Below are 25015 nucleotides of genomic sequence, written 5' to 3'. Positions count from 1 at the left end.
TCCCTGCCACCATTGCGCTTCTGTGGCCACGTGCCAACAGCCCTGTGGGGAATGGCACTGGGTTACTCGCTGCCTTAAATGAATAATAACCTGCTCAAATGAAAAATAAGCATGCCCACAGCAAAAAAGAGGGTTTTCTTTCTCCTCCCTGATCCTCCTTCTCTGTGGCATCCAGAGTCATCCTGTGAAAAGCCTGAGCAGTGATCTGCAGGGGTGGGGGGTGTGTGTAGGAACTGGAACAAGATACCTTATGAAGGATGCTCATATTCAGCATGAGTTTATAGAGGTTCACTTAGTGGACGATTTTTCTGTCATATTACTTGTTTCTAGGTGTTTAAAACCTCTTGTTTCTTATGCAGTCAGTCATGCTGAATATTGGCTTTTGCTTAGAAGTGCATTGCTTTTTCTTGTTCTCAGTCTCAAACTGGAGGCTGCAGTCTGTAATGATGTAATCTTTCCTACAACAGCCAGGTCTCACACCCCAAAGGCTGCTTTTTTGATGGCCAGCAGGGAGCCTTGCTATTCAAGGGAGCAAAGATCCCGTATTAACATGAATTTCTGTGGCTCTGAGTGATAGGAGAAGAGAGGACCAGATGGGAGAGCAGCCAGAGCAGGCTGTAGCATTCTGCTCTTTTTTTTTTTTTTTTTTTTTTTTTTTTCCCCCCCTTCCAGTGTTTCATGGACTCTCTGCAGTGATGGCAGCAAAGGGAAAGCCAAGGAGTGTGTCCCTCTTCTCCCACCCCCTACTACTAATGTCCCTGAAAGTCTGAATAGCAGGGGATGGGCAGAGGAGGCACCATCCATGTTCACACAGGCTTTTAATTTTTTTTTTTCTCCTGCTCTCTGTTTTCAGTTCAGTTTACACATTAAGAAAACATTAATAGTCTCTGATGATAGCTTCGTGCTCTGTTTGCATCCCTCCTAACAAGACCCACCTGCATCTGGGAGTGCTCCCTCTGTGAGTGGAGGTGCCATGCTTGGATGTGCCACTAAGTGACAGACCCGTGAATGAAGACAGAAACCCCCCAGGGATTTTCTGGGGTTGTTCATGCCCTGATGCTCAAGGCTGCTCCTTCTCAGGGTCTTCCATGATCAACGTTGGGCCATGGGGCTCAAGACTAGGCTCTTGTGCTGCCTCCACTGACAGATATTCAGATGGAGGCTCTTTTCCAGGAGCATCAGCTCTCCACAGCATTGACCTTGCCAAGGGCTTCTAGCTCTCTTTTCTCTCTCATTCAACTCTTCTTCTAGCCTGGGGTAACCCTGAATTTTTCTTGTGCCTTATTACCTCTCTGCAGGTGGCCCATGCCTTCAGGAACACTGGGAGAGTAGCTCTTGGGGATTAGTGAGCTGAGCAAAGTCCTTAACTCAAGAAAGTGCACCTAAGGAGGAAAAGTGGCCAAGGAAGAAAGCGGGTGGGGGGGGGCGGGGGCTAAGGTGCGTCTGGGGCTAATGATGGATATGAGCTCCTCTAATCAGGAGGTGGAGTGGGAGACAGCAGAGCTTGAAGAGCATCAACAGGGGAGGGGATTTGTGGACAGAAGGGAAAGTGACTGGCTTAAAAAAAAAAATTAACATTTTCTTTCTATGATTATTCATAGAGGGGAGTGGGGGACATGCCAGAAACAGCTCTTCTAGGATGGAGTTACCGGTAGAAATTAGGGTCATCTTGGAACAGCTGACTGTGAAATATAACTATCTGGAGGCTGCTAAATCCTAGATCTCGGAGCAGAGTGTCAAAAGAGATAGGGCGGCCTTCGACAGTCATGTTTCGAGACAGCGTTGGAAATGGGCCAGGCTGGATGTCTGAAGTGGAGCTGACATCTTGCAGAATAGCTGAGGATAGCTGAGCAAGGAAGAGGTGAACCTCTGAACCAGCCAGCATGAGGCTGCTGAAAGCCTTTGTGAGGGAGGGAGGAAGGGCACTCTGGAAGGCACTGAACACAAAAACTGAATAGGATATAATTTTTCTCAATCTGTGGAAGTTGAGGGGCAGGGGGGGGAACCTTAAAGAAGGGACAGCACAGATGTTTGAGTGTTAGGCAGAGCAGATCAAACCATTTGCACCTAAAAATAATGTTTCCAAAAAGAAAATCTATCTCAAAGAATGAGTTCAAAACACTGTTTTGTTCACTTGTTTGAAATCCTTTTTGGTGTGCTCTGCTCACCTATAAAAATGTATTTAGATTTTTAATGAGTGAAAAAATTTGGAAGGTCGTTTTGATTATTTTTGATGTTGTTGAAAGAGAAGTACTTGCAGGGAAGTTAATGAAGGAGAGGAAAAAAAAAAGAGGTTTATAACATTTCTTAGCCCTCTCTAGTACCAGGGAGTGTTTTTGTACTGCAGGATCACATTGTCTTGCTAACCAACATCAAGGCAGAGAAAGGAAGCTGTTGGCAGAGGTGCTGTGGGGCACGAGATGAGTGTGTGCTATGTGCAGTATGTATTTGTGTGATGTATGTAGCACCTACATGGCAAGTCAAGAGTGTAGTTAAATGATGAAAGCAGCACCTAAATGCTATAAATACGGAAAAAGCAGTGGGGCTGCTGGTGCAGGCATGTGCCAATGAGATATTCTGAGCATTTAGGGCAAACTCCCCTATAGTAGGTTCAGTCTGGAGGAAAAACTGGGAGTTGGAAGGGGGTAAGTGGATTAAAAACCTCCTCCAGTGACTACAGAGCTTCCTGAGTGATAGCGTGAAACATTTGGGTGTTATCTTAAACTTCTAAAATTGAAACTTCCTTTCCCTTGTTCTGAAGATCTTTCTCCCTGAATGATTTTTTTTTTTAATCCAAAAAACACTAGGAAAACTAATAGCATCAGTTTTAACACAAAAAACCCCAAGCCAGTTTCCTTGGAGTGTTGGGCCAAGATGTTCCAACTGACAGGGGGAAAGAAATTTTATGCTGAAAACTACCATCTTGCATGAAAAGGAGATGGGTTGGGTTTTTTTTTTAGTTAAAAACCCGCAACATCCTCTTGTCACTGAGCATATCTTAATTATCTGGAAAACATGACTCCATCCTGTGGAAGAAAGATCAGGGAAATCAGTGATTGCATTTTGAGGAGTGCACTCAATAGATATTTCTTATTTTAGCTGTGGACATGTGGAGCAGGAGGTAGAAAAGGATGGAGAGGAAGGACTGTAGAAAAAGAGAAATAAAGGGGAAAATAAGGCATAAGGTAACCACTGCTCATGTGCCAGTACATGGTATTTAATTTATTTATTTTCCTTGTTCTAGTGTATTTCTCAGCAGGAGTTCTCTGCTAGAATGGTTTTGAGGAGAGGATGTGAGCTCTGAATACTGATAGTAATGTAGCTAGCAACTCTGGATTTCGTGAAGAAATGATTGAAGTGGATAAAATCACTCACATTGACCTGGCTGTGTGTGAACCCCTCATCTGCTGCCTGGTAACAAATATTCAGTGTGAACCTGAGCTTATTTGTAAAAATTGTCCATTGGGAGATTTTTTTCAGAGATTCAATAGTGTTTGAGAACAGTTTCAGCAGACGTGGCTGGTGATGCTGGGGAAGGGGTGTCGTCTTTGGTTGTTGTTGTTGCAAATGATTCAGTTTGGTTGGGGAGGACAGAGGCGCTTGGTAGTCTGGAGATGGGATGCTGAGAGCGATGAGGCCCATCCTTCTGTCATCATGTGTGGGTTGCTAATGGCAGGAAGGAAGGGGAATGCCAGTTGTTAATAAATACCTTATTCAGGGATCTGCGAAACAACAAAAAGGGCAGGAGATGGAACACAAATGATATATGTGCACAAAGTGAGAGTACACTGTGGAAGAAGGGAGAACAATGGTCATGCAAGAGCAACTGGGTAGAGTCTGAAATGTAGTTTTATTCCATTAAACTTCATTGTTTTCCAGGATACCTTCCTGAGCCACGCAGCGCCTGTGTGGCAAGCATCTTCATGTTTTGCTGCTTGGTAGACTATGAAATGTACTTAGTCATAGTGCTCTGTCCCTGATCACAGAATCACTCTGATCTCTCACTAATAACTTCTTTAGCTCAACATCTTCATTCCCTGTGGAATTCAAGCAAATATATATTCCCAGCACAACTCTGACATTCCTGGGCATTAATTTCTTTCCTCTCTCTATGCTCTCAAGATTCATAAGACTGGTTTTAAAACTAAAACACAAAAGGCAAGGCAGATTTGTGTGGAATGTCTTTATGGGGAAGGTCCTGCTCCCCCCTGGAGTGCTGGCTGCAGGATGCTGTTGGATTTGGTGGGGAGTAAGCACTGTAGAAACTGAGGCACAGGCACTATGTGACTGCTGGTGGGTGGTGGTTTTGTGTGTTCTCTGCTGTCAGGGCTGAATTGGTGGGATTTCTTCCCAGAGCATGTTTAGAATAAGTCTGTAAGTACAAGAAGGTTACGCTGTCTTTGCCCTGGTTCCTCCTAGAGCTGTGGAAGTCCTGTCTGCTCCTGCTCCATGTACAGAGCCTGCTCTTTAAAGCTGTCTTTTTGCCTTCAGGTTAGATCATGTTTTTATAATATTTAGCTAGTTTTCCTTCTAGATTTCCGAGCAAAGAGACCTTCCCTCACCTAGGGAACCCATATTTCCATGACGTTACACTAGGGTGTTTGCAGAGCAGGTCTGATTAATGTGGTCCACTGATACAGCCTTATTAAGGACAAGAGTTGTTTTACAAAGATTTCCAGAAGTCCCCTCCTAGATTGTGCAGTTCGGGAGGGAGGTTGGCTTGACACTGCCATCGCAGCATGTCTGAAGCTTCTCTCTGGAGAGACCTGGGTTTTTTTTGCAGCAGCACTGCTATAGCAATATGATTTCAGAGTCACCTGGGTTGGAAAAGCCCTTGCAGCTCCTCCAGCCCAACCATGACCCTCCCCCTGACCCTTCCCAACTCCCCCAGATCCCTCAGCGCTGGCTCAGCCCGACTCTTCAACCCCTCCAGGGATCCTGGGGACTCCCCCCTGCCCTGGGCAGCCCATTCCAACGCCCAACAGCCCCTTCTGCACAGAAATCCTTCCTCAGAGCCAGCCTGACCCTGCCCTGGGCAGCTTGAGGCCATTCCCTCGGGGCCTGGCGCTGGCTCCTTGGCTCCAGAGACTCATCCCCCCTCTCTGCCCCCTCCTGGCAGGGAGTTGCAGAGGGCCAGGAGGTCTCCCCTCAGCCTCCTCTTCTCCAGACTGAACCCCCCAGTTCCCCCAGCCGCTCCCCAGCAGACCTGTGCTCCAGACTTGGCCAAATCCAGAGCCTCGTGCATTGTGCTCACCTTGGTATCCAAACTTACACTGGGGAAATGATGGCATAGCATGAAAACCCTACTGAGAAGATGGTATTCCCATGGTCTTGCAATCATTTGATGACATTATATTTGCAAAACCAAGAGGATTGAGAAGTTTGAACACCTTGCAGACTGTTGGCACTGGACAGCAGCATGGCACTGGGGGAGTGTGTCTGGCACTGGGAGCTGGGGAGTGGTCCCTCAGCAGGGTGCATCTGGAGCAGGATGCTGTGAGGATCCCGCTGTGTGCATTAACCAGGGTCTCCTGCCTCCTTTGGCCCTGCAGTGGCAAGCGGGTGGCTCCAGCAACCTTTCCCACCTCCCTCTTGAAATGAGAGTTGCCAGCGGCTGCAGCAGCCATTTAACTGAGGCCTGAAACTCAGCTGTGCAGGATGCCTTCCCCCAACTGGGGCTGCTGCCAAGGGTTTGTAATTTTGCATCCCACAGGGTTTGTGGAACTGTTGAGATGGTATCAGTGGGGATGTAATTGCTTTGGGGAGAGGTGACCAGGTGGGAGAGGACACACAGTAAAGTAGAAGGCAGAAGTGTTGGCTTTGAAGCAGAGGTGAGGGTTGCCAGGGTTGTATCCCACCCCAGTGTATCAGCCTGGCTGACAGGCAGCCTTGCACCTGGGGATCAGGTGACATCAGGGAGAGGAGTTTATTAGGATCTTGCAGTTGGTAGATGCTTTATATTGGCTGTCATCTTATTTTGCAAAACTGCTAGGTATTTTCCACATCGATCCCCAGCTGTTGGTGTAAAAGTAAGTGAAGCACCACATTTTTGTGTTTGTAGTGTTAGTGCGCTCTCTCTCAAAAAAAAAAAAAAAAAAAGAGACCGAGAATAAGTGATTCATTAGCACTGTAGGTTTTATATTTATATGCTGGGAATGGGAGAGAAGGGAACTCAGGGCAGTGCTGTCCCTGAGCCTTTTCCTCTGTGATGGCAGGTGACCACCCTTGCTGGCCCATGTGAGAAAACAAAACCACTGAGTTGCTTCATGGGCTGCTGCATTTGGCTTAGGGTTTGTGGGGTGGTTTTTAGGCACCTTGTAGCATTTGGTTTTAGCAACTGTTTTAGGAATGTGCATCTGTCATCTTCACCCCTTCTAAACACTGCTGGTGCTCAGGATTTTGTATCAATCCATCAAGAGGTTGAAACAAAATGAAGCTAAGCAGGAATAAACACAGGAATTAGCTGTGAGGTAACCTAACAGCTGTTTGGTAAAACAGGAGTTCACTTGTGCCCCAAATTAGAAATGAAATTAAAACAACTTTTCAGATGTGCTTCCTTAACATGTTTCTCTGCTCCTCTGGGGACTGAAATAAGAGAGGACACAACAAAATATTGAGCTTGAGCCTGCTTTTGTGGAGTCTGGCCCGGCTGTAATCCTAACTGCTTGTGACTGAGCAGTGTTTGAAGAATGACAAGCAAGGGGGTTTTGATGTGATTTCCAAAGAGATTCATGAGTGAATGAAGCCTCCCTGGCTGTTAAAACTCTTAGCTGGTCTTTTGTGAAACTCTGATTTGGCTGTGTAATACTTCTGGCTACATAAACTGTAGCTCAGCCTGCAGCTTTCAAATACCACTAACTTAATGATGCTGCCTGGATTTTCTACAACCTCTGTGCAAATTTCTACTGTTGTGTGTTATACCTTGCTGTGGCCAAGGATACCTAAGCCTCTAACTTGCGCAACTGTTTCCTTGTACAGCTGCATTTGTCCTACTGCCACAAATGAGAAGGGAGCTGAGGTCAGGATATAACTAAACGAACAGCTAGGGAAGGAGCTGAGTAAAACCCTTTGTAAGGAGACCTGAGGACTGAGCAATGCCGAGAGCTCAGAGGTACATGTGCAGGGGTGAACACTCCCTCCTGTGTCCTCACATCTTTGAGGAGCATGGATCTGTTGCCCTGGGCCCATGCAATATTTCTGCTGCCAGTCCTGCTCTCCCCATCTCTTGGCACCAGTTGTACAGCAGTGGGTTGTCTGCAGCAGGGCTGTGTAATTGCCTGGCTGTGTGGCAGCCCCTCTTTATTTTAGCAGCCCCGGCAGTATACCTATAATGTATGGCTGTATAGGAGCTCATGGGTGTATGGTATCCTAAAGCTCTGCAGAGAAATAAGAGCTAGCTCTGAAATCCTCCACAGCTGCAGAGATCTTCCTTGAAATATTCTTGCTCAGTCAGGGAACAGTCGTCTGAGCAAGCCGATGGCATCCTCTTTCCTATGGTTTGTCTTAAAGTTTGGTCCTCCTGTAGCTCCTAAGGGGCTTGTTCATCTGCAGCCTTGCCTGTGCAAAGGCACAGGATCTCTCATCTCTGCTGTTCTGCACCTCACCGGGGCTGCTCCCCTCTCTGCTTCTCCAACCCGGGTGTCTGGATCTGGCTGTGGCTGAGAGTTTACTGGGGGGTGTAGGGGATGCTGATACACAAGTACACCCTTTCTTTGCAAAAAGGGAGGCAAGTAGGAGCTAATGGAATTCAGTACATGGCCCATTTCATATCTGCCAGTGTGTGTGCAGACATCTGCTCGTTTGGTTTAATAGTGGCCACTCAGCTGGACATCCTCTCCTGCCATTTATACTGGAGCTGGGTCTGTCTGGCCATGCCTGTGCTATAAACTTTTGCTTCTTTAGGAAAACAGGCCAAAAATTGCTTTTTGTTATCTGGTGGTCAGTAGCACTGAGAGTTTTGTTTGGAGCAGACCTACAGTACCTTTGCAAACACTGTTTTCCCAATTCCTTTCCATCACGCCCATGCAATATGGATATGCTCTGCAGGGTATGCTCCAGCAGCCTTTTTATAGCAAGTTAAAAATACTTGCAGCTCTCCATCTCCCTGAAAGCATTTGAATGGTATCAACCAGCAGGCCAGCAGTCCTGGGAGTCCATCTTTTTCTGTGCTGATTTATGAGCTGTATCAGGGATTTTTTTGTCTTTGGGCAGCACCTTCCAATGACTTTTTTTTTTTTTTTGCAGACTCAGAATTGAGTATTGAGACTCAAATCATCATAAATTTTTTTCATCATCTCCAAGAACTCATTTCCAGCCAAATGCCAAGTCCCTAACATGCCTTAAACTCTTACTACTTTGTCATATAAAGTATTACAGTTTGTCAAAGCTGTCTTTGCTTTAGGCACAATGTGTTTCCTATCTACTGTGAGGATGACTTGGGCAGTGAGGAGTTTTGTGCCTTCACAAATACTCAGTGCGTCTTTTTTCCTTCTAACATAGGACAACGTATTTGTCTTGGGTCTGTACTGCAGGGGGGTTTAAAAGGTAAACAAAAACCCCCTTAAATGCAAACCCAGATAGATACTCAGTGAAATAAGCGTGAACTTTCCTCATGGACTTTTTAGCAGGTTTCTCTGATTCCCAGTCCATTCTTGCATCCAAAAAAATTTTTTTTTCAAAATTAACAAGCAGACCTTTTTGGCATGACTGGGTTTTGCTGCGTGAGCAGTATTTAAAGTCTTTGCCTGAAGAAGATGTTTAGCCAGCATGGCTCTGACATGGGCTGGAGTCTTGGTTCTGAGTTGCATGTGGCCAGCAGAGATGGTGACAAACCCTCCAAATACAAAACTTGTCTGCTTATAGTTTGAAGACTTCTTCAAACCACCCTCTCCTTTTCTGAGGCTTAATGAGCTTCAGCCCTTGTTTACTAACAAGTTGTGTCTAAGCCCCCTTGGGGATGTCTCATTCGAAGACTGTGCCTCTGGAGATGTACAGTGAGTGGAGGACATTCCCCAGGGAACGCCATCCTCTGGGGAAGGCTCACAAGGGCCATTGCTAGTTTGTTGGACATTGCTTTTCTCCTAAGGTGGGCCTTGCAACATGCTCTTTTGCACAGGCAGAGTTCTGAATTTAATTTTATTGCCCCCATAGATAGAACTTCTGCAGCTCATTAGGAAGAGCAGAGGTGGTTTGGCCACAAAAAGTTCTCAGTGTGGTGTGGAGAAGTTACTGCACAGAACCACCTGGTTTTAATTAATCTTTTGAACCAATTTGGTTCTAGCAAACCAATTCTATTAACAGGCTAAGCAGAATAATGACAGGCACAGCTGCTATAATTCCTTGTTATGCTTCTAGTTAAAACAAAATCCTCTTTGCATCGGGAAACACTAATCTAATGTCATGACTGTGTTCATTATGAAATCTTTGGTGGTTCAGCACATCCAAATGCTTCACATGTGTTTTCATAATTTTTCCCCTCCCTGCTATATGACCAAAATATGCAAATTATGAGGCGACTTCTCCCCAGAGAAAGAGAGCTAATTGGTGCATTAATGTTCCTGAGATAAATCAAATTGAAGTCCCCTGCTATGATTAGCTATAGGGTAGCCTTACATACTAGCTCTAATGTTCTTTGGGATGATTTAAATTTGATTTCAGTCAGTCTTGTAGCTCACTTACCAGCCAGACGTGGGTTCAGATGTTCAGTTGCTGTCTTGAGAGAACTGGAGCATGCTGGGTTAAGCCTGAATTAGCAAATGGTCTCAGCTGATAAGAAAAAGATACTTGCCAGACCGGCTCCAACCATCTATCCCAGTTATCCCATTCCTGATATTACTAAAGGATGCCCAGAGAAGAGGCACAGGTGTGTGTGTGTTGAGTGCTCATTCCCTATGTGCAGCCTTCCCCCTTGTACTGCCTCCAGCTGGGTGTCCTGCTCCTTGAGAACTGGCTGTGAGTTGGGTGATGTACTTTGGAAACCCACCTGTGCTTTTGGTCCCCCTCCCATCCTTCAGCTGCAGGTTTCCAAGTGCACCTGTCAACTGTGCAAGAACAACAACCCCACTTTATTTGATGTAGATGACATGTCCTTGTGTGTGCCTTAAATCATCTTTACTGATGATCTAGATGAGGTGATAGTGCCCCCTCAGTCAGTTTGCAGATCACACCAAGTTGGGTGGGAGTGTTGATCTGCTCGAGGGTCGGGAGGCTCTGCAGAGAGACCTGGCCAGGGTGGAGTGATGGGCTGAGCCCAACTGGGGAAGTTTCACTAAGGCCAAATGCCGGGGGCTGCCCTTGGGCCACAACAACCCCCAGCAGCGCTACAGGCTTGGGGAGGAGTGGCTGGAGAGCTGCCGGTCAGAGAGGGACCTGGGGGGGACTGATAATGAGCCAGAGTGTGCCCAGGGGGCCAAGAAGGCCAATGGCATCCTGGCTTGTGTCAGCAATAGCATGGCCAGCAGGGACAGGGAAGGGATCTGAGCCCTGTGCTCGGCACTGGTGAGGCTGCACCTCGATTCCTGGGTTCAGTTTTGGGCCCCTCACCCCAAAAAGGCCATTGAATGACTCGAGCGTGGCCAGAGAAGGGCAACGGAGCTGGGGCAGGGTCTGGAGCACAGGTCTGCTGGGGAGCGGCTGGGGGAACTGGGGGGGTTCAGTCTGGAGAAGAGGAGGCTGAGGGGAGACCTCCTGCCCTCTGCAACTCCCTGCCAGGAGGGGGCAGAGAGGGGGGATGAGTCTCTGGAGCCAAGGCCCCAGCGCCAGGCCCCGAGGGAATGGCCTCAAGCTGCCCAGGGCAGGGTCAGGCTGGCTCTGAGGAAGGATTTCTGTGCAGAAGGGGCTGTTGGGCGTTGGAATGGGCTGCCCAGGGCAGGGGGGAGTCCCCGGGATCCCTGGAGGGGTTGAAGAGTCGGGCTGAGCCAGCGCTGAGGGATCTGGGGGAGTTGGGAACGGTCAGGGGGAGGGTCATGGTTGGGCTGGAGGAGCTGCAAGGGCTTTTCCAACCCAGATGACTCTGTGATTAAATCGCCAGGGTACTTGCATCTCCAGCTAAAAGCTCAGACTGCTCAGGGAGGAGGGAAATATTCTTGTGCTGAAGGTTGAATGGTCAGGTTGTGGAATAGACAAAAATGGGAAGGGGGGATGTAGGTCCAGATCTGGCTCGTGATCCAACACCCAGCCTTTGAGTGAGTGCTTGCTGCTCATTATACCTGCCATGGGCCTGTACATGTATGCGATGTGTGCTGCTGCCCCTGGAGATTTACAGCTTACCCTCAAGGTTTGACGTTGCTAATTTCTAAAGTGCTAGTTTTCCAAACTGGGTTTATCACTAAGAAACAGCAGAGGTTTCATGGATTAGAGTCAAACCATCCACCCTGAGAGATGGTGCAGAGAGAGGGATCCTGGCATGGGCTGTGTTTCCTCCCTCTTGGAGCAAGCGTGAATCAGGAGGCAGCCCAGCTCCCTTCCCCGTGTCTGAGCCTGGGCATTGCCTCTTATCCATGCCGCAGTGTTATCGCCCAACTCCTTCCCTGTAAGTGGGCTTCTCCTGGGATGTGGTATCTCACTGCATCGCTGTAAGCTTTCTGGTCTTGTTAGCACTGCAGCATCTCTTGGTGCACTGACTTCAGGTCTAGCCGGTGAAACATTCTGGCTGCTCACTGTGAGGGTTTGCTGGCTGGAGTTACACAATGGGGGCTTCATGTTCAAAGGCTGTAATTTCACTTCAGATGGGATGCTCTTTTAAACTGCTTCAGTTCTCCTGTGTATTTTTACAGTGCATAGCCCATTAGAGCCCTGATGTGCAATTTGGTGTTTCTTACCCTTCTTACTATGTATTTGTAGGGTATTGTTCAGCTCTTTGGAGAGGCACTGGTTTGCTGTGCTGGGGCTACAGCTGCTTGTATGGCCTTAGGGACATGATACAGCTCTGCGTGTGTGGCTGCTCTTCCCTGCTGCTGCGTACGTGGGGTAGCTCTTGCAGTCAGTGACCAGGCTGGTGTTCACATTAGACTTGCACTGTGCACAAACATGGAGAAACAGGCTCCTGATTTTTGGGCAAATGACGTTTCAATGAAACAGCACAGGGGAAGAGGGTAATGTAAGTCACTGTGATAATTTTGAAACTGTCTGCCCCGCTGTGAGATTTTGCTGAGTGATTCGAGAAGTGACGTTCAGCACAGCTTATCAGCTTAGCTTAGTTAGGAGGAGCAAGAAATTAGAGGAGTGATGGAAGCCAACCTTCAGAGACCAGCTTTGCTAGAGAAGGCAGCTGCCAAGTAGAGCTTTATGTGACTTGTACGCAGTGGAGCAAGACCGTGGAAATCCTTATGGCTCCAACTTTAAGTAGCTTGCTGCAGATTATCAAATACACAACCCTCTGCTGGCCACGTCCATCCTCTCGCGTAGGCGTGTCCATGTGTCTGCAGGCACATACGCGCACCCTCTTGGTAAGCACGTCTGTGTCTCAGCTTTTCTGCCTGAGGTAGCTCCAAAGCTGCTCCAGGAAGATAAATGGGGAGGGTGGATAAACCGCTGCTGTGATTGCTCTGCATCTGGGCTCTGTCCCCCCTATGTTCATTAGGGAGATGCAGGTGGCTGAGCCAAAAGCTGCTGGGCATTTGTGATGGCAGTGTCAGGAGTGAGTGCAAGCAGCTGCAGCACCCTTGCAAAAGGAATATCGTACCCAGCTTGATCGGTCCTGGAGTTACAGGGCTGTGTTGTTTCCATGGGATGTGCCTCTCACCCTTTCCCATTGCTTTCACTGTCAGTATGGCTTGTGAAATATGTGGGTCTTCAGCAGGTATCACAGATGATGAAAAATCTGCTCTTTTTATGGTTAAAAATCCAGGGTGACTCTCCTCTAGAAAAAATCCAGGGTAGCCAATAGAGTTATGCCAGCAACGTATTTGGCACAGCAGGGTGATTGTAAAACCTGTTTGCTTCCGTGTCAATAAACCCTTGATACCTTGTTTTACTGAAACACCTGGTTTCTTCCAATAGTGAGGGCCATCCCTTGCTAATTATAAAGCTGTTTCAGCCAGGCTAGTAAAACATGATGGTTTATCAACTGTATTTGTGTGATTTGAAAACAGTGTCTATCTTTTAGGCACTTTGAATGTGATGGTGTTTGAACTACAGCTCCCAGAGTATCCAGCATAAACATTCCTCCCAAAATTAAAGAAAAAATACCAATACCCCAAAACCCCTGCAGTAGCAAATAATAATCACTGTTAACATTTCAAGGCTTAATGCTTCTGCCATGGTACTTAATCGATAATTGAAATCGCAAGAGAAGTGTAATGCTTGAAATTCATGCAGTTAATTTTATTGCTAGCACTTGTAATTTGAAAGTAATTCTGAAATCAATATCAATGTGACTTTGTGTGGAACGGAAAGCCTGGAGAAGGTTCAACCACAAACAGTTCAGTATTTAAGTGGGAGCCACTGTTCCATGAGAGATCAGGATTAATTCTACCTAGGTTTTTTCCCAGCTATAAATAAGCTTTTAAATTTCCCCCACACCGTTTGGGTGCACTTAGTGTTTCTAAATTGCAGGAGGTTGTATTTCTCAAAGGCTTTGGATGCTTCTTTCAAGTTCTGTGTGTATTCTGCAGGCTATTCTGAGTGCCAGTGGGGCTGTGGAAGAGGGGAGAGGCCAGGAGGAAACTTCTCCCTGCCTAAATCCTGCTGTTTCACAGCAAAATATATTCCTGCACAGCTTTCCAGCTCTAGCTCCCCACTGCTGTAGGCTCCAAAGGAGGCGTTAATAGAGGCAGGAGCATGCTGGGGTGATTTGTACCTCTGTGTCTTCCTGATGAGCTCATTGCAAGGGGTTCCTCCTGGGCTTGGCGGGGGCTACAGTGAAGGTAAAGTACAAGGGTTTATGCTGCAAAAGAATTGCAGTGCCCTGGCTTTGCCTCAGGTCATTAAAGGTTCTGTAATTATTCTGCAGACGAGCAAAGAAGCTGGCTGGGACTACTGAATCTTCCAGAGGTGTCTGTGCTGCAGGTGCCTCAGTGGGGTTGGGGAGGCTCTGTGGGCAGTCCTGGTGGGCTTCCCCGAGGAGATGCAGGAGACCTGGAAAGGCAGCTGAGGTGCAGAGCGTGAAGGGACTGTTGCATGTGTCTTGCAAATATGTGTATTGGCAGGGAAGTGGCCCAACTGTCACTTTAGAACTTGTCCTTTGGCAGAGTCCAGCCAATTTCATAACATCCCATCCTCTTCCCAAACTGCTCTAGTTTGGCAAAAAAAAAGTATTGGATTCAAAGATGAGTCTTGGTGTTGCCACCATAAATCTTGGTTTCCATCTTATTGGCTGGAGGACCCTCATCCCTTCCTGAAGCAGGTCAGATGCTCTGTGGCTTTGAGTCAGCCCTCCTTGGATGTCACGGCATGAGAACTGGCAGCTTGAATCCTCCCCATGGTTTGCCTGTGCTTCTCCTGTTCCAATACAACTGCATTTATGGGCACAGTAATACACATCACTTATTTTGCAGACTGTCTTTGTGGCACTGAAGTTCAAAGGGTTTTTTTGACACAAATCTAAAATGACATGTGCCCTGATCAAGAGCTTGAACCCGATTGGTGTGCCTGCAGCGTAAGGAGAGTGCTGTGTGGGCCTTTAGTCACCCTTGAGCAGGGATCGGGACCAAATGCTGCCATCCAGGCTGTCTAGCTGCTTATTCAAACCAGCATCCTCTTGATCTCCGTGGGAGGGCTGACAAATTTAAGAGTGATGATTTCTCTATATGTATAACAACCAGGTAGGCTAACTTTAGAAATAACAATGCTCTGATTGTTTTCCAAAATAGCTTTGGTGTATAACTTCCAATGGCTGATAGAACTTGTGGGGGGTTATTTAAATAAGAAAATTCTTTTTTACCTTCAGTCTCATCCTTTAATTTATCAAGCTAATTAACTGATCTTACCTGGAGACGCTTTGTTCCTATGCAATACCCTCCCCCACCAGAGTCACGAGAAGACATCTGCATGCATGGGGTGTGTTATTCCCATCCTGTAAATTGTATGCAAGTACGCTGGTGCTTTCTCATTCATTTGGCTTTGTTTTAATCTTTTTCTCTTCACCCTGAGCTCAGCTGAAGTACATCACAGGTTCTGCAGCTAATTAGGATGATCACAGCTGTCCGCATCACGTTGGGAGATTGAGTTAGAAGCAGTCAGGATCCCAACGTACTGGAGTCTCATTACTGAGTCTCCAGTGCAGCCACATCTAATGAAATTCAAACAGATCAGGTTAAATTAGATTAGTTAATGGAATTCTCATTTTTTCAGTTCAGTGTGATCCTGAACAGTGAATCTTTAGTTTACCTAGAAAATAAATGTTTCTTTGAGTTGGACTTAACTCTGCAGGCCTAAGCTCCTTTGTCCTCAGAAGTTAATGTGTAGGATCTGTACTCTGTGGGCTCAGCTTGTTGGTGGTTTTTGGGGACCTTGTGCTAGGGGATGTGGGAGTAACTTGGTGCTGGGAGAGAAGAGGAGGCTTTGCAGAGCTCTTTCTTGGTGGCCATGGGGTGGCCTCAACGTACTGGCATGGTGGGTCCCTTCTGCCCTAGTGACTGTGACTGGGACAGAAGTACAGAGCCTCTGCCTGTGCCACAGCTATGGTACCACAGTGCAGAAGCAGGGTGGCCAGAATAAATAGTTTCTGTTGCAGCATGCTTTGAAATGCCCTTATTTTGCTATTGGCAACTCAATCCTTTATCCTGGTACTGCAGAAAGATGAAGGACTGGGCAGGCACCTGACAGGTAACTCCAGCAATTGCCCTGCTGGATTGATGCTCTTGTCCCAAAGTAGACAAATTTTTTGGAAATATAGTAGGATCTATTTCTTTGGCAAGATTAGGGGGAAGAGGATATTGTAAAACACTCCTTTTCTATAGAGGCAGTGTCTTGCATGATCCTTTTGCAACCCCCTGAATGGGCAGCAAAAGTAGCAGTGCTGAGGTGAACGAGAGCAGCCTTCAGAGCTTGACGGGGAGCTGCACAGTTGGGCAGGAGTCAACAAAGCTGCTGAAGTGTCTTTTTTCTGTAAGCCCTTTAATAATCAGCAAGGAAACAGGCAAGATGTAATGAAATGTCCTGGCCTGCCTGTCACTGGCTTGGTGGAAGATGCACAGACTGGAGACTCACTGGGGATGGCAGGGTACCAATGCCTGCCGGGGGTTGACTCTGCAGAGTGAGGGTCCTTGAGTGAGGGTATGTGGCTGCTGTTAATTCTGGAGTGACACGTGTGCTGGTGGAGGGTCACTGTATCTGCTTCCTGGTGGAAATGGCAAAAGCTGCTTCTCTGATTACTTAAAGAGCTAATGGTGTGTGTAGGAAAGGATATGGTGTGCTAGTGGAGGGCCAGGGAGGCATGCAACTGGTGGGGAGGTTGGATGGAGAGAAAAAAAGAAAGATACTTGCTGGATTTCTCTGTCTTTAAGCAAGCTGCTTTACTTTTTGAACTGTGTCGGCGTGGCACCTTTTGCAAGTACTGAAGTCACTTAATTTGTGATGGTGTTGTGAGTGTGGTTACTTGGCATTGCTGGCCGACAGTGTGAGGGCTTTTGAAAGGCCATTAGGGCTGTGGGCTGTGTTTGACTTGGATCCCCTTCATTTGCCTTCTTGAACACCAGGCACTTCTGACTGCGTGGTGCCCGCAGCCAGCACACCATGCGGGCGTCTGTACTGCACTGATCAGAGTCCCCCCCAGGATCAGATGAAGCTTTTTTTTTTTTCCCCATCTTCCAGCAAACTGAGCAAGTTTTGGTTAGAAGAAAAGTAACTTTAGGCCATAGAGGGACACTTTGCAGGCTTTGAGCTTCTCCGGGTGGTTTTGTTGTCACGGGTTTTGTTGCTTTTGGTAGCATCTGCAGGTAAAAATGAAGGTTTCAGAGCAAAGATGGGTCTCTTCATGCCAATTTTCTTTTGTAAAGCTCTCCTTGCTGTGCCATCTACGCTCTGTCCTCTGGAGAGTTTGTGGTTTGGCAGATGTGTTGTCCCTGTGTGTGTCCAACAGCCCACCCAGCCTGAAGTACAATATATTCTTGCTGGTTATAGGATGCTGTCAGGACTGGGAGCAGTTATTCATAGTGGCACTCCTCACTCCTTCCTTAATACGCATTTCTTCTCAGCTGCAAATCCTATTGCCAAGCACAATAATTGTTTTCATTGCTTCATTGGGAGTAGTGAGGTTAACATCTTGAGCAGCAGCTAAAATAGACAAGAGCAAATAGCACAATAGCTTAATCCCCTGGAAATTACTCTTTTCAGTATGGAGTTATGTTTCCTTTTTATCTTCTTCCCCCTTTTCTTTTAAAGGGCAAAATTACGTATTATGTACAGCTGAGCCCAGGACCTGTAGTCTGCTGCTTCTGTGTGCAGAGTCACTGAATAATCCTCTGGATATCTTTTTCTTGAAGGGAATTTCCTGGTTAGAGTGTTGTGAGACCTCGGCGATGCAAGGAGCAGCATTCCAACCACATGGTCTCATGAGTTCCCTGAATGTAGCCCGTTGCAAATGAGGTCCGTCAGTGGAGCAGCAGCTCTCTCGTCCCGCCTGCAGCGGAGCTGGGAGTGAGTTCAAGTTGTCATTGCAGAGATGAGCGGCTTCCAGTGTACATAAATATCCAACCCTTCTCTGTTGACTCTATCACTTTCCTTATAAACAGACACACAGTCATTTTCCAAGTGAGCCATCTGGGTTTGACAGATGTCTCTGGCTTTTTCTGGGCCCATTGTTAAAGGGGAAAAAGGGAGGGAATATTCTGAATTGAAGGAAATAGCTTCTGATGGCAGTCTGCAATTTCATGGGCTGGGAGATGAACTGCCCCTCTTTCCCTCAATTGCCATCAGCTCCATTGATTGTAATCTGCATTTGCAGCTTGGGAAGTATCTCTTCTCGGGGGAAGTGCTGGAATTGTCACTTTTTGGGGAAAGAAGTTCAGGTGTACTTTTACCCTTGATACAGAGCTAGTGGTCTTTGCATACTGCTGAGAGAGAGGCAACATTGCTTTCTGAAGCCATGTGAGTGAGGTTTTTACAGCCCTTGTCTGGGACTTCATTACCACACCTTGCATGCCTCTTAACCATTCTGATTCTAAAGGTTTGCAGACACCACTGTGAGGTAAGGTCCCCTCTCCTCTCCATCTGAGAGCTCTGTGTATTTGTACACTCTTAAAGCCTCTTTGAATCATGTTATTTACTTCTTAATGTAGAAAGATCCCCGTGCCTGATCATTGCTGAGAAAATGTGAAGTTAGTAAAGTTGACATTATGGCTAAATAACAACATCAAATGTCAAAATTATGCTATCTATATCTTCATTTTTTTCCTTTTGGATTTTTTTGTTGTTGATGAAAGCATGTGAAATACCTCAGCTATCATCAACAGTGCTGATAGTAAAAATAGAAGGGGAGGTGTGTATGAAGTGCGTTCTACACTAAAGGTCATGCATCAGAAGTGAATTTCAAAGAATATATTCAGATGGGAGGCTAGGATGAGACTCTCTGCTTCTCCTTTCTAATGTGTGGGGGTGGAGCCTCAAGCTCTTACCTCCTTGACACACACATACAGGTTTTGCTCTGCCTGAAGTTTTCTGCCATCCTCATGGCGCTGCTGGGGGTGGCTGCAAACCATCTAGCGCAGAAGACTGACTGTGCAGTATTGCAGGGCTGCAGGCGTGCTGTCACGTCCTGAATGTGAACATGCAAATTATCATAATGCTTCAGGGAAAGCTAAGTCCGAAGGGCACATTTAGGACAACTTTGCTTAACCCACAGATTTTATGGTTGCTTTTAGAGTTTACACGATTAGCTGAAGAGGGGAGGAGAGAAGCAGGGGGAGCACTGTAATTATTCCATACTGCATTTGTGGCAGCATACCAAGTGGGAAGTTGTCAAAGATAGAAGTTTGGTAAAGAAATCTGTCAATACTGGAAGCCTCATTTCCTTCTCTGCGTTATCTTCCCTGAGGGAGGCAATAAAGGGTGATATTACATAACCCTTGTGTTTATTTGCTGTAACAACTTCCCACAGACCAGTGATTACCAAATTACAATCTACAGACCATCAGTGGTCTAGAAAATCACGGAGAATAATCCATGCGACAATACTACCATTGTTAAATTTTCATTTGAGGTGGATGTTGAGATGCCTGCTCCTTGGGAAATGTGGTGTTGGACACAAGAAATGTTGAGTTACCAGTTATTTGATGGTGCAGAAATTTTGGAAGCACCCCATTACCCTGGAGGGGGGATGTCTGCTGAGATCTGCAACCCTTTGGCAACAGCGCAGCCCATGTTTGGAGCCTTCTCTGAAGTCCTTGGGTTTGAGTTGGTCTTTGAGAGCAACAGAAATGACACAGCTCGTGGGGTCCAACTGTGTGTACTTTGGGTGCTTGGATGCATGTTGGAGGGTGTGCTTGAGTCTTGGACATAATAGATTTATGTGAGGGATGCTGCCCTGTTCTCAGATCTAAGCCACCAAACCACGTTTCTCTCCTGTGCTTACACTACAGAAATACGTTTCCACTTTGTGAGCTTTATATGTGTGTTTAACAGAAAGGTGCCTGCCCTGCATTGTAAACATTTCTGAAAAGATTTTTGTCCCTACTGTGTATCGCATAATTCAATGTTTTCTTGCAAATTCTGGAATAGAGCTTAGGTTTGTGCTTTTATGTGACTCTAGGGAAAAATGGTAATTTCTGCAGAAGGGCCTGACTTATGTACAATAATTTTGAGGGATACATGGGCAAGAAGGAAAACAAGCAGAAACTTAAGTGGCCAGCATTTTGTGTCAACAGAAATTTTCGCCTGTTAAAAAACTCTTCAGACCTCATTTGCATTTAAATATGGTGGGATTCAGGGCAGGCACAGTGCCTTTCCCCATCCATCTGCCATTTCTGTGGTCTGTGGCAGCAGTGGCACATCAGAAACATCAGCTTGCTGTGTGCGGCCACCCTGGTGAGCTACCACAGCTCCACTGGGCGTGGGAAGCTCAGACTCTTTTCCCCCTCTCCCTGCTGGACTCTGTCCTGGGGCGTGCCATCAGCAATGGGCTCTTCTTGTGGTTTCCTTGCTCTTTGCTATTGTTCCTTCTCTATCCAGCCCCACTGCTGTTTTCATTTTTATAGCTTGCTGTGGTGCATGTTCTCTGGTGGTGGTTGACATGGAAATAATCTTGAACTCCTTTGTCCTGCCAAGTGTTGGAGGAGGCACGTCCTCAGCCTGGGACATTTGCAGAATGGGCAGTGCATCTCCAAGAGCTGACCCCAAAGGGGGTGTTAGGGGAGTACTGACCAGCAGGTGGTCTTGGATCAGGGTGAGACAGCCAAAACCACTAGGAAATACACAATGTTGTAGAGTCAAAAGGCAGAGGTACTCTTCAGTACCCAAACTGGAAGGCGCAGAGTCTGTAATGCTGAATAGTGTGAATGATATCCTCTTGCTTCATGTGTTTATTTTGTACATCAAGGTCAGCTTGCCAGTGGTGCCTGAAAGTAGGACCTTCACAGGCTCTGCTGAAGAACCGACTGTTAACACAGTTAGGCATGTCCAGTGGGGTCCATGGAAATTAAATACCTAAATCCGGAGTAAATTGCGACATTTAGTTCCCTTGGGAATACTTAGAAAACCCTAGCCCACAAAAGCAGATTGATTTACAGCTTTGTGAAGAGAATTGTGATAAAGGGGTTTGGAAAGCTCAGCGAGAGACGGGAGGTAGAGTGAGGCATCTGCAGAAAGGGATCTGTGTATTTAGAAGCTGAAATGCTCTTTGAATCAGCAGCTGGATGAATTGGATTTGTTTCGGGGTCAGTGCCCAAACAAATATTTGTAGTAAGACATTCACCAGCCTTTATTAAACCTAGACTGAGGCTAGCCTGTACTCTCTGAGGCAGTGAAGAAAGAGATACAAGATAAAAGGTTTACATTAGTATTGATAGTTATGTTTGAGCAAGGATTTTTTTTGTCTTGCTTAAAGGGAAGACAGGTCCATGAGTGTTTGTGAGATGACAGAAGAGGCACTTTGGGACACAATTTTTCCTTTTCCATGAATTTTTAAAACACCTGAAGCTAGAAAAGCTTTGCCCTCAATAGTGTCCTATGAAACTCAGAATTTGCTTTCAAGTGAGAAAACAGCTACAGACACACAGGGTAAGGCACAGGGCAAAATCCTGCTTTGAAGGAGTTAAGAAGCAAGTGGAGCAGAGTGCTCTGCTGATAAAGTCTGTTTGGATTTTTCAAAGACATTTATCAAGGTTCCTCACAGAAGATGTTTAAGGAAATGAAGCAGCTGTGGAAAAAGAGAGGGAGGGTCTTTACTTAAAAACAAAACAAAAAAGGCTGGTAAAGAGAAGATGAACAGAGAGTAGAAGTAAATAATGAGTTTTCCTGGTGGAGAGAATTCACCAGCAGAACTCTGAGGGTCTCATGCTGAGACCTTGGATCCTTCAAATATGCATCAGGGACTTGAAAAAGGAAAAAAATAAAAGAAATTAGTTTTTTGGCAGCACAGCAAACTGGAGTAGTAAAGACAGGCAAAGTGTGAAGATGTGCAGAAGGATGTTCTGAAACAGAGTGACGGGATGCTAAAATGGCAGATGAATTTCAGGGTAGGAAAATGTGAAGTGATGCACATAAAAGTAATTCTGTGTGTACACAAGGCAATGAGCTGTGAGATGCCAGCAGGCTCTGGGGGTTTGAGGTCCTGGGTTATAATGTAGAGCTCTATGGTTGTGTTGGCTCAGTGCTCAGCAGTGATCAGAAACAAATTGAACATTAGGAGTTATTAGCGAAGGCAGTGGGAAGAAAACATGCTGCATCTGTGTAAGGCTGTGGCTGCATGGCCTGGTGCTTTATCTCCTGGGTCTGGAACACACCAGGAGAACTGGAAAGAGGCTCAGAGCAGGGTCAAAATGAGAGATACAGGGGAGGTTTTGTACCAGGAGTTTTCAAGATGACCAGGATTCCTTAAACTGAGAAAGAGATGGCTAAGGTGAAATATTGCAGTGGGCTGTAAAAACAGTGGGAGACAGCGAAGGTGAATAGGGAGTGATTTCTGGTGGTCCAGCTCCATCCTGGTACAAAGGGGCATCTGGTGAAGGGTGGGACTGTAAGTTTTTCTTCCAAGGAGGAGTGTAGACCAGGATATGTAGTTGTAGCAATGCTTGTGAAATACTAATCATGAGTGCTGTGGCCTTTTTGTAAATGTCTAGGAAGCCTTTAATGAAAGGTTAATTGTGCGGTGGATTGGCAGAGGTCTCAAGGGAGAATGAGGTGTTGCTGAGAGGAAAGGGTGAGTGCATGAGTGGTGCCAAACTGATTTTATTTCTATGTACCACAATAGGATGGTAATTCATGCTGTTCCCTAGCTGATATTTACTGAAATTGCAGTGCCACTGTTCAGCCTGTGGCTGTCCTGTCCTCGTGGCATGGGTGCAAATCAGTCCTTTGACAACACCTTTGGCTTCATTTGAGGCTGATGGGACTTCATCCCAATGGAGCACCTAGGTCTTGGGAGGCGCGTGCCCTGGGAGACCTGGATGTCTCACAGACCTGCCTTATTGTGGGAGCACATGTGATGCTGAGCTCTGTCCCCATTAACCTCGTCGAGACCTGTTCAGAGTGGGGCTAGGGAGAAGTGGACTCCACTGGCTTTGCTTCTCATCACCATCCACATCATGGCATGCTGGCACTGAAGAAGCAAAGCTGATGAGATCCCATTCTTGGAAGTGTATCTGGGTTTTATCTCTGTTAATAAAAACATAAGGTTGAAGGAAGCTCTGGAAGGGGGAACAGTCTTCAAATTAATTTAATTTTCTAACTGGACAGATATCTTAAAGATTGTAGTGGTCAGAATGAGCTGGGTTCTTTTCCCTTGCCCAGGGCAAGTGCTACTATGTCGGAATAAAATTTTTCTGGGATCTGAGTGCCTGCCAGCAATAGGGCTGCAGACCGTGTCAGGCTTTTTTTTGAAGTCTCTTTTTATTTCTGATATAATTGGCTGCATTTCATGAATTATCCCTGAGGTTGCTACTGTAGTGTTGTTACTAGGCTACACCCCCTGCACACTGCTATTTTGTCTGCTGCTCAGACTCTGACCTCCTAACTCCATGTGATTACTATGAAAATCTTCTTTTCACCTGGCTGTGCAATTATTAATGTGACCATATGCTGTCTTGTCTCTTGGTGCCACTTGGTGTGGGTAGGCTGAGGGCCCTCTTACTGAAAGGTTGGCTTTGGCATGAGGGGCACACGCTGCAGGGCCATAGCCAACATGATGCTCTTCATTAGGTGCCCCAGGAGCAGATGTGTTGTCTCTAATGTGAGTTGGGGTCTTGATGGTGAGGATCAAGTAGAGTTGGGTTGGGTCAGAATGGGCCAGGTAGATGCCAGGTCTTATTTAGAAGATCCTGCCTGGTGTTTTGTTAGCATTTGGGCATGGTAAAGACATCTGAATTGATTCTTGTATATGCTGAGAACATATGGCTGCCCTGAAAATAAATTAGCGTTTCAATGAGCAGAGTTTATTGTCTGCTCACGGATGTTGGCTATATCTGGCTTTGTACAAGGCTGGGGCTGCAATTGCTCTCCCATTAGGCTTAAGCTCTTTAGATTTACCCCTTTTCATATTGCTGTTAACTTTTTCCCCCAGAATTACTTTGGTGATGTGGAAGGGGAGGACAAGAGGACTTGAATGGTGCTTTTGTGACACATTTTTCAAAACATCAGCCATTTATTTAGACCCTAAATTGCTTTTAAATGAAAGGCCCTTATTCAGACTTGGATCTACCACTTTTGGTTGATTGTTTGCCTCCATTTTTCTGGCCTTGAAATACTGGATGATCTCTACTATCAGTGTCCTTTAGAAATGCATGTATTACTCTCTATTCTTTTTTCTCACGTATTAGCTCCTGTGATGTCCTGCTGTTAGCTGCAAGCCTAAAAATACCCTTTTAGACTTTGCCAGACAGAAGCACTTTCCCAAGGAGTAGCTGGCATAGCAGGTGGGAGCATTATGGTTACAGTACTCCCAAGGAAATCTGACTTCTGCCCTCTGAGAAAACCAGAATATAAGTTACTTTATTAGGCCAAACTTGTAAACCAGGAAAGCTTTTCTTTTAATTGTTCAAAGGCATGTCTGTTACTGGCTTTTTCTGAATTTTTCTAATAGAAAAAAAAAATTGTAAAAAAAAAAAAAAAAGCTGATAATTACTGGTTGATCAGATTCTCTCTAAATCTGAATAAATCCAGGATAAGAGACTTCAGGCACATAAGATTTGCAATATCATATAATAACCCACTGGCCTGGTGATGTGTATGGGATACTGTCAAAGAAGGTATTTAACAACATGCTCTTGCATGCTCGATAGGGCATCTGCACAAGCCAAGTCATGAGCTCTCTTCTGTGCTGCTTGTGGACCAGCAGTATTTCCTAAACCAAAACCTACATACCTTAGAAAAGGTCACAAACGTCCTGGATTTTCTTAAATTCTCTGCTTTGAAGGAAAAGCCCTGGAAAATTGTATGACACCTGAAACTGTGCCCTTTCTTCAGGATGCTCCACTAATTCTCTGATGAGCAACCAAGCTCAAGTCCCTCCTGGTGCAGGCAGGTGGAAGTAAGTGAGCATGATGAACTCTGATGAATGTTAACAAGGAGGTTGGAGTCACCTTGTTCCTGTGGAGGTCCCAATGCTCTGAGTCCTCCTGTGGCTCCTGGTTTGCAGACTGGAGGGTGTCCCATGCCTCTCCCGCAGTGTGCAGGTGGGACAGAGTGCTGTCATACAGGCTGCAGTGGGCCTCTCTGTGCTTTTAAAAGCATGTTTTTCTCGCTGTCAACACCAGCACAGTCTCATGAGCTGGCACTATTAGCATGTGAGTTTTCCCCTCACACTGTGCAGGAATAATTACCCTCTCTCAGCAGTACGAGTGTTTCTGTTCCCTCTGATTTATGGAGGCAAAGAACTTGTTTGGGAGGATGAGTCAGAAGTAATTGAGCTCCAGGGGTGCTGTAT

At 46.2% G+C, this 25015-nt stretch overlaps 1 protein-coding gene across 2 annotated transcripts in view; it reads left to right on the top strand.

The window, feature by feature from the left end:
- GRIP2 (glutamate receptor interacting protein 2) overlaps positions 1 to 25015 on the top strand; it is a 289298-nt gene that overhangs the window by 27596 nt on the left and 236687 nt on the right. Inside the window, exon 1 of one of the 2 annotated variants that reach the window (XM_074913849.1) lies at positions 14677 to 14762. The exons of the other annotated variant lie outside the window; for it this stretch is intronic. The gene's annotated coding sequence lies outside the window, so the exon portion shown is untranslated. Of the gene's footprint in view, positions 1 to 14676; positions 14763 to 25015 lie in introns of those variants that run through there. 2 annotated transcript variants of the gene reach the window in all.

The sequence above is a fragment of the Athene noctua genome, chromosome 10 (assembly GCF_965140245.1).
Source record: "Athene noctua chromosome 10, bAthNoc1.hap1.1, whole genome shotgun sequence".
In the NCBI taxonomy this organism is placed as follows: domain Eukaryota; kingdom Metazoa; phylum Chordata; class Aves; order Strigiformes; family Strigidae; genus Athene; species Athene noctua.
This window is presented reverse-complemented; position numbering and strand designations above follow the sequence as displayed.